Genomic DNA, 10,466 nt, shown 5'->3' on the forward strand with positions numbered 1-10,466 from the left:
AGTTCGTAACAACAAATATCTCCCACATTTCTGGAGAAAATGTTGTAGTTATCCTGAGTATGTGAGTGCCTTCAATTCATAATTAATAGAGCTACATAGCAAATGCTTTTCCTGGAGTATGCAGCGGCTAAGGAGTCACTTGGCCATACAGTGCTAAACAATGTAGTTATCAGTCCATCAAGCAAAGCAGGGCCAGCTGAGCAGCTGCCCACTGAGTCCCAGACAGAATCACAAGTGAGATGTTATACCGCTTGTTAATTACTGGAGAAAGCAAGGGTTTTCTTTACACACAAATAGCGGGTTGCCACTAATGGCAAACCTGCCTTTTCTCAATGCTTTCCAAAGCCTAATAAGCAAGCACCCGCTTCCATGGTGCAGGCTGAGCCAGCCACTCTGCTGTCAGTACCATTACCTATGGAAGCTAACCACAGAGTGGACCAGAGGCCATAAATATGACACTGAGCAGGTAAACTGTAGCTGCAGCTGTAGCAACAATGAATAAAATTAATGTAATCTACGAGCTCCTACAGAGCTGTGAAATGAAAGTTTCCACCCTCTCACACTGGACAGGAGTTCATATCTCAAATACCACACTTGACATCAACTGGAAACCATAACAGAAGGGTTAAGTCTTGTATTGACAATATGATGTTATTTTAACAGATCTCTAAATCTCTCAAATAAACCTCACTTAGATTTCACTACAGATCTGTATGTTTGCTTAACAGGCACGCCCTGGAAATGCCTCTGTGATACCAAGCATCAAGACATTTCCTTCTGGTACCTCTGTGGTTGTCAAATGGTCCTGTATGCACCCAGCAACCCAGTCCTGCAAAGTAATACAAGAATCTATGTAGAATATTTTGTAGGCAAAAGAACCATTTAAGTGAATGCCATATTCCCTTTTCAAGGCAATTTTCTCTCTCCATGTCTTGTTTTTATCAAGCTTGCCCATTTTAATACCAATGCTAAAACCGGGAGAATACTTCTGTCAGTCAAGTTGTCAGAGGGTTTGTTATCTATAGTGTGATGCAAAATACATGCACTCAGCTGTTCTATCAGAATGCAAAATCACAACTGCCAAATCAACAGCTTTCTTGCCAATTAGTGAAAAAATACCCATTATCAATTGCAATGGATAAAAATATTTTTTCATAATCATGTCAAATATACTGATATTTTTATGACTGAGAAAACTTCCATTTAAAAAAATGCTATAAAACATTCCAGTTAAAAAAGTGGATATTCAAGCTTATAAACTGTGTTTTTAGGAGCAGGCTTGTTAAAAGCAACAAAGCACTATGGAACATTTTTGTAATTATGCAAAGAAGCTATACTCGACACATGAACCTGTGTATCTGAGATGCCTTGTAACTAGATTTTATGCAAATATATATTTTATATGTATTTTTATATGTGTACTATGCATATATATTTATATAAAATGAATACTTGTTGGAAATTATTTAGCTTCTGCTCTGCAGTTCTGTTATGGCATCTTTATTGTTTTGTCCTGTTTCTATGACTTGAGATGATTTATTGCCAAGATAATGCACTGTAGAGGAACTTCTACAAAATTTTAGAAATATTCACCACACTGTAGACAAGATCTACCAATACATCATTATGTCCATCAGCTAGGACCAGGGTTCAAATATCGCATTTGGGTTTGGTATTTTAGGTTCACCTGGGGTGGTTGTTGGTAAAAGTGTTTTGTTTCACAGTCATAAAGAAAAGACCTATTTGCAAATCCTACCTTTCCGAGGCCTGTGGATGGAGGGATTTTTACTTACCCTTCACCTCTGGTTCAAGGGCTGAAGGTAATATTTATGGCTTTGATAAGGTTTCACGCTACTGGACAAAAACCAAAGATGAGACATCATCTCAAATGAAGGACCAAGATCAGACAAATCAGGAGTCTGGTTGCTCTTACCTCCTCTTGTAAGACCTTTTGCTTTAAAAAGTCTTCTCCATCAAAACCTGTAGGATGCTTACCTGCACCTTTCCCACAACATATTCTCAGGTGCACATCATATCCTCAGAACTGAGCACAACCAAAGGCTCCATGATCTTGGCTGTAGTTGCTGATGTGTTGAAAGCTGGCACCCCAGAGCACACTAACACCAAAAATAAAAGTCTCCCCATTTCCCACTGTCATAGAGATTTTAAGGAGAGGTTTCCTCTTGGCTCATATAGAAGAGGTAACCTTCAAAGAGTGCTTACATCAGGCACTACTAATATCCAGTGGTGCCCCAGAAAAGAGTGAAAAGCACAGTCCCACTGCCATGTGTCCCACAGCAAACACCATTGGCTTCTTGGCCACACTCCTATAATCAAAATGGAGAGCCCAGGCCTCATATGGGACAGCAAGTGCAGTGTACAGGAAAAGCAAGCAGTGCAATGAGAAAAAATCTGTTTGGGGAGAATTAGTTTATTTGATAGGAAAGGCCAGCTTAAAGAGGAGGAAAAACAGAGAATGTGAGAAGACAGCAGTTGTAGAGGCTGCTGACACGTGTTTGAGTAAGGAAACTGAACAAGCTCCACAGTCCCAAATGCAGAAAACTCGAATGAGAGGAGTCAACAGAGCAAGTAATGGTATCAACAGAAAGCAGCTTTCTGCAAAGACACAGACATCTAACCCAGCCCAACTCAGTATTACATTATGTCAATCTTAGGGTTTCCTGCCCCTGACACAAACCTATTCAAGCTAGGTCTACATTTGCATTATATTTTTTGGTTTGTATTCAAATATTTCCACCATCAATCTGGTCTCTCCCAGCCACATCTTCATTCCTTGAAGAGCTGCCTACCTTTGGCCGTTACTGACAAGAGCAAGGCTTACAGGAACAACAGGAGACTTCATGCAAAGCCCTCTAGCATTCCTTGAGTGTTGTAATACGATGCACTCACCAAGCAGATGTGTGTAATCAATGCATCTGCCATTCACTGCCAAAACATAGCTGAGTTGAAGTTGTACAGATAGCCTTATGTTTGGTATTTCTAATTTGGAGTGCTTGACCTTCTAAAGTCAATGTAAAAAGAACAAGAATATTTGTTACCAAGGGGAGGTTTTTAGGGAGAAGCCCCAGCCAGCCTCAGGAACCAGCACTGACTCAAAACACACTGCCCATCAGTCTCCAGGTGCTTGTGGCCATATTTCTTGTACTGATGCCCATCAAGCATGAGAAACTGCTCACAAACCACCAGGTTTTCAAATGCTCTGGATGTTAAATGTTTCCACTGGTGGAAATCTATAGCAGTCTCTCCGGCACCAAGGCAGAGGATCTGCCCAGAATGGAAGCACCAATTGAAGAGAAATATTGAGAGTTTTATTGCAACCCAGATTGAGTGGTTGGTCCCTACTACAGACAGTACAGAGCAGAACTTGAAGACCTACAGAAAGGAAATAAAAAGCAGCCACCATATGCTAAGTTTTCATTTTAGGGCAGACACAAGCACAAAGGCACACAATTGCCTAAATAATTGCAGAATAGGAAAGAATGGGGTGATTTTACCGATTATCACTGTATCAGAGCAAATAATTGTGCATGGGGGAACAAATAGATTTTAAACAGCTTAAAATATTTACTGCTGATTTTAAAAAGTTGCACAGCATGTGCATAACCTATTTCCACATGTTATCATTGCATTTAATAGCTTAATAGGGTTCACATACAAATTAGGCATTTCCACAGAAAACAAGAACACCAGATGGTCCTGAATGCTGTAAATAGATTTTAAAAGACAAAAACACTCATATTTCAGGGCAGACTCATGAGACTGGAGAAAAAAATCCCGTAGTGGGCAGGTATGGCATTCATCATCTGCAGCACAAGCTACTTTGAAAGACCTGACAATGCACAAAACAAAAGACTGCTCTGCCCAACATGGTAACTCCCAGTTACTGAAGGGACTTGTATTACATTTTACTGTATCTTCTTACATTTACATCTGAGAAAAAATAGTATTTGCTATCCTTGAAGTGCACACAAGAATTTTTGGCTGCTTACCCACATAAATGTAAAACTGCACAATTTGCCTTGAGTTTTCTACTGCCATTGTCCCACACCCAACACCTCTGAGCTGCTTCCAGACAAGAATTCCTGATTCTCTGGAGTGAGCAGATGGGGAAGCACAGCACACGGAGCTTGAAGCTGTGGTTAACCCATCAACAACTTAGCAAATTGCTAAACATTTCTAAATGCATTAATCTGCAGCATTATTATCACCTTATCTCTGATAAGGTCCAAAACCCAGTGCCTTGAGGTCCATTTATTCACACTCTTTCATGAGCTATCAGCCCAAGCACTGTAAGTCAGAGGTGGGACTAACCTAATGAAACCTTTCTTCTGACATTCTTAGAAAAGGTGCAGCAGTGGCAGGGAGGACTGCTGACTGCTGATGGTCCCAAGGACAACAGCACTGGCAGGACAAGGGCAGGAGCCAGCTCAGGACTGTTTTGCTTTTGGCTGTTGCAAATGCTGCTGAAACATGCCTGAGCACCAGGTTCACCACTCAGGGAAGTATGAAGCAAGGTGGGTGGGAAGAGGAGATGGGGATGGAAAGTAATGTCTATTTTCAGACATTAAAAAAAATAATAAAAAGAATCACCAATGTTGGCACAGAAAAGTACTTGATTTGAGGTTTGCAAGAGAGCAATTACATTTTTAAAGCTTGCATGAAGCCTGCCCTTTGTCCCACTGGATCTAATCCAACACCAGCTGAAATCACTTGCCGATGGCTTGCACTTGGGCTTTCATGTAAGTTAATGCTTTGCATGAAAACTCAGTGCAAAATCACCCAATAGATCTATTTGTAATAAGTACCTTCCTATAGAACATTGAGGAAATGAGCCCTTATATTTTTAGGAGCATTTTAAATGTTTACTATAAGATTTTATTACATATTAAACTTAATTACCCAAATTAAATTCTCAGTTATTGTACCTGTACATGCTGTTTTATTTTTTGCTTCACTAATGCTAGATGGTATAGTTATTTACTTTTATTTTGAGATTTTGATTGCGTTTATTCAGTTATTTTAAATTGGTGGTGAACTAATGATAGAACCTAGTTAAGCTTTAGTATTACTGACAGAGACCACACAGACTGTATACTGCCAATCATGGTTGGCAACACGTGCTGGGACTGTTTTTTGAAGAAAGTCTGCAGTGATCAAACAAATGGAACTGAATTTACTGTCTGCAAGGATCTAATACTGAATCAAAAGCAGATTTCCATTTTGGAGCCAAATCTTTCTTGAAACCAGGTTTTCAGAGATGAAAACATTACATCACCTTGGAGGGAAAGGGAAAGGATAAAGTAAGAAATTCTAAGGCAAATAAGCCTTATAGTTTGCCAAGCATATGACTGCTGATGATTAATTTTATTTATGCACTTATGGAACATCTTCTACATTTTTATATCAAGCATAATCATCTCCTCCCCTCATGCTCTGAGCCTCTACTGTATTAAACTACTGAAATAGTAAGTTTCATTCTTATTCTTTTGATTTGAAAACTGAATTCCTTGTTTCTCTAAACACTGTAACAGGCATATATTTTCTGGTAAGCTTAATGATGAGCTCTGCTAGCCATACAAATGATACAAATATAATTCACTGCAAAATTATGCCTCTTTCAGAGACCACTTCATTTATTCTTTGTAGTAGCAAGGAGCTGAAACATCTAGGCATGAAAAAATGTTTTCCAGCTATGCTTTTTGTTATATTTATGGTCTCTTTGGTAAAATCAAAGGAATGCACTTCTGTGTAATGGGGCATAGTTTGAATGGCACAGTAAACATCATGCCATAAAATTTAGAGTTGGGCTGCTTGATTACAAAAGCACGTCGTCACACCAGCCTTTGCACAATGCAGCTGTTTAAATCACCAGGAGTTTAAAATTGGAGTCACTTGAGAACTAAAATTGCATGTGATGGCAAAATGGTAGAAGATATTAAGTCTGGGCTGCCAATTTCAGAGCAATTTCTAGAAGTCTGAGAGCTTACTGATAAAATTATGGAATGTAGACCATGCAGCACTCGTTAAGCTCATTTTCTCCTGCTTGCATTTTGAGATTTTCTATCTGGGCACTTCACTGTGGGACTACCTTGAATTTGGAAAATTCAGAATTTTACCTGTTTCTAAACAAGAATGGGGTCATGAATTTTTGAGGAATGGAGCTGCTGTTTTCCTCCTGAGGTACGCTCTCTGCTACTGCTACTGTTCATTTATTACTGTGTTGGACAAAATCTTGTAATCCCTACTAGGTTTAAAAATGTTCATGATGTGACAATCCCATGTAAATCTCCTAGTAGGTAACGACATACTAGTGCAATGATCACCCTCCTTTTCCTTTTAAGTGATGTGCCACAGTATGGCATTTCAGAAACCATCAGTCAGACAAGGGATTTACAACATCTGATACCTCCCTCATGCTGACACAGGGCCTCAATGTAAGGAGGTGGAGCTCCTCTGTGACCACCAGGCTCCCTGGGGTAGGGCCAAAGTAAGGTTTTCTTCACAGGCCTCCCACCTAGTTTTTACGCTCACATGATACATCTGTATCATGGCCTGCTTTTACAGGCATGGCTTAGTTTTGACAGCGGAGCCACCTCCGTTCACATCATCTCTAGCAGGTGGATGGGGGGCCAGTACCCTGCCGGCAGCACACAGCAGAAAGAGATGGTGAGATGACACCTCATTACACACCACGAGTTACAGTAATTGCATTGTTATAATAAACTACAGGAACTTTTTTCTCGTATTTTTCCTCCTCCTCCACAGAAAGCACCCAAACCATGTAATCTGTCATGGATGCCCAGGACAACATATTGTGGCTCAACAAAACTCAATAAAAGCAGCTTTAATAACATGTTTTTGCTGCTTTTCTGAACTACAAACACTAAATAGCCCTAAATCTTTTTCTCAAGGTAACTCCCAGATTTCAAAAAGACAGATAAGACAAAACTCCTCCACCCAAATATTACACATTCAAAACACACTCAATACATTGAGTTTTTATCAGAAATACATAAGAAAAACACTGTGACTATCATTACAGAGCTAATGTCTAACCATTGTCTCCTCAGACAACTCAGAGACGCATTGGTTACCTTTCACGCAGGGAGGTTTATGCAGGGCAAAAGCCAGTGCAGAATCTGTCCAGCTCACACAGTTTCCATGGGAAAGACACTTTAGGGATTACCAGACACGATTACAAGTCCGCTTCTTCTGATTTTCCTATACTATTTAACGCTCATCCCTGTTGCCATCAGAATTTCAGCAAATTCAATAGCTCTCAAAAGCCTATGATAAACATGTGACACCTGCAACAGCACGAGGACAAGGAACAGAGCTTGCAGAGTGGTTCTCCTTCCTTACAACCTCACAAATGTTTAATTAGGAAATGAGTGGAAAGGCACTGCAGAAACAAAGCATGACAGGGAAATAGTGGCACACCACTTTTTCCTTTTCAGCTGTTAAGTGGTTGTAGATTTTTTGTTTCCACATTTACAGCTACTGTATCTCTCATTTTTATTTGGTGTATACCAGTTCACACCATTTTGATTTCTACTTGCATGAAAGTTGCAGATGCCTAGCATGGTGTGACATCACTTAGTCTACAAGTCTGGAGTTATTTCTCTGTTTTACCTGATTAACTCCGCTGGACTGATCACACTTTTCTCTCCAGCTAAGATGCATGCAGCTGCTCATTTAAAGTGCACAAATTATCTCATAGCCTAGTTATGCTGCTGACACGAGGTCATGAAAAATGTGCCAACAAAACAGAATCCCCAGTGCTCCAGCAGACAACAACGAACCTCGTATTTCACTATAACTTGGCAATGAAGTCAGAAGAAATACCCTGGGAGACAAGCCGTTATCCAGGATTTCAAGCACAACAAAACACTGCTGATGAATTAGCTGAGACGCACTGTTGCATGCAAGCAAAATGTGACTCAGGCTGAAAATCTTTATTCTTAATGTTTCTATTTGCATAAATAAGGATTTCTGTAAGCAAGGTACAGGGATTGCGATGACCTGCTGCACAAGGCTGCACTGGCTTAGGAAAGCTCAGCCTAATTCAGCATCACTTCATCTTGCAAAGCCTGTCAGGTACCCCAGCCCAATAGGTTGTCTGAGCTGCGAGAGCATCCCACAACCAGCAACACCAGGGCTGTCCTGGCTCCACATGCCTTCTCACATTCCCACCACTGGCTGCTGTCCTGGACACACGTGCACCAACTGGGAACACCAGTGCCGTACCATGCCGCCATCCTGACATCAAGGCTTCAATCACCTGGGACGATACCAACATGGTTCCTTTACCATGTACACACCAGCAAAGACCTGTGACAAGTCAATTAGTAAATGCTGGGTAATTACTGCTGGTCATTCTTCTGCAAACAGCAGGAAGGAGACTGTGGTCTTTCCCGCTCTGCTTCAGCACAGACTAATGCATTACCATTAAACACTTCCACCATGCTGATAGGAAAAGATGTACTTTTCTGACAGGCCACACAAATTTAATCAGAGCATGCTACCTGAAAAAGACATTGTGATGGCCCAGGGAGCAGAGCAGGGTTCATTGGAAGTGACAGTGACCTCCTTTCGGGGACACTGAGGACAAACAAAGCAGGACGGCTGAGTAGCAGCAGAGGAGCGGATGCAGGGATTATGCAGCTCCTCACACAGTGGACCTGGCTCCAGCTCATCCCAGGCCATTTATTCACTACTGTATAGTGAACTGTAAAGATTAGAAACAGGGAAGGGAGGTGCAAATGCCTTTTCTTTGTGTGGCCAGAGACAACTCAAGAAACCACTAAGAAATCCACCTCGAAACCCCAGAGAGAATCAGGCCCCAAACCATTCAGGAGCACCTTGGTAGATGTGAAGCAGTCCATTAGTCAAGGGCACTGTCATGATGTAGCACCATTTCAGATTTCACCTGTTTCTGCATTTGGATAGGCCTGACATCTTTTATGGATATGAAAATATCCCACAGTTGACTATATCATCATTTAACCTCATTTTTCCTTTGAAGTTCCTCTGCATATTTCATTATTCTCTTGGGATCTGAAAAAACTGTTGTTACCTGAAACCACCAGATCTGGAATCCATTAAAGATGAGGATGCCAGGGAACACTGCCATGGTACTAAGCACTCAGCTGCAACAACTTAACCCAACTGTGCAAGAAAACCTTGATTAATTATATACTCGGTAACTACATCTAAAACTGCTTTTACTGTCTCTAAATGAAAGGTAACTGATTTGAGATAGCAGTTACTTTTTCATATGCACATAATCCATTTCAACTTTGAAAAATTACTCACTTGCCAAGAATGAAATCCACTCCCGTTCGTCATTCTCAGAAAATCTATACTGCCCACAGAAAAACATACCAGCCACATTATGCATTATTCATAGGATTATAATGTTTCCTCTCTTTCCAAGAGCAATATAATTTACAGGAAAATAACAGAGCACAACGCAAATCAAAGCATAATAGATAAAAGTTATCTAGTACCACCTTCCCACTCTGACAGTGGAAGTGGGGAAAGCACATGCTCAGTATAAGCAGTAATAGCCTCCTTGTGAAAGGACATGCAGATTCCATAGCATGCAAGGTGCACAGTAATTAAAAGGCACTCCTTAGCCCTCAGAGCTGGGCTACTTCCAATGGCATGTTTGCAACAGCTGTTTTTACCTTGCCATTTTAAGCACACAAACAAGTCACTGTGTTAATACATGAGTTTTCTCCTGATGAGAAACATTAGCAGCCTTTTCACATCCACCTTCCACCACAGACATTAAAAAAAAACAAAACCAAAAGAAACACCCCTCAAACACCCTCTCCCATCTCTAGCAATAATTGAAAATCATGCCTACTGCCTGCAAGGCCTATTGCAAAAAATGTTTCAATGTAAGGCTCAGACTTCATCTCCTTAGTCTGTTGGCACAGCTTTAGTATTATCTGCAAGGGCACTACCAGGACCTGCTCAGCAGACAGAAGTTGCTACTCCAAGTATTTTTAACGCTTCCTCAGTTGCACATTAGAAATCTACTTTCTCACTTCCAGTTTTTCTGTCAGGAGCTTGCAGCAAGCCACATCTCTTGCTGAGATACACAATTTGAAGCTCCTCTGTCAGCAGGGTAAATCAGGTGTGCAACCATTTGAAATCAATCAACTGACAAAAAAGGAGAATGACAGAGATGGTGCCACCTGAGGAGCCCACCAAGCACCCTGCCATGGACGCAGCAACTCATTGCTGCTGTTCATACCCCGTCCTGTCCTGGCACTTGGCAGGAGTCAAACCCACACAAACCCAACTACCTCCAGAGCATCCAGGGCCGTACCAGGGCATCCCTAACCCCATCACCACTGTGGAAGCTGAGCATATCATATTCATTCATTCTAGTGAAGACTTCCCTATCACTTAACTGTCCTGGAGATCCCTGCTGA

This window comes from Mesitornis unicolor, unplaced genomic scaffold, assembly GCF_000695765.1.
Source record: "Mesitornis unicolor isolate BGI_N332 unplaced genomic scaffold, ASM69576v1 scaffold25234, whole genome shotgun sequence".
NCBI classification, from domain to species: Eukaryota; Metazoa; Chordata; class Aves; order Mesitornithiformes; family Mesitornithidae; genus Mesitornis; species Mesitornis unicolor.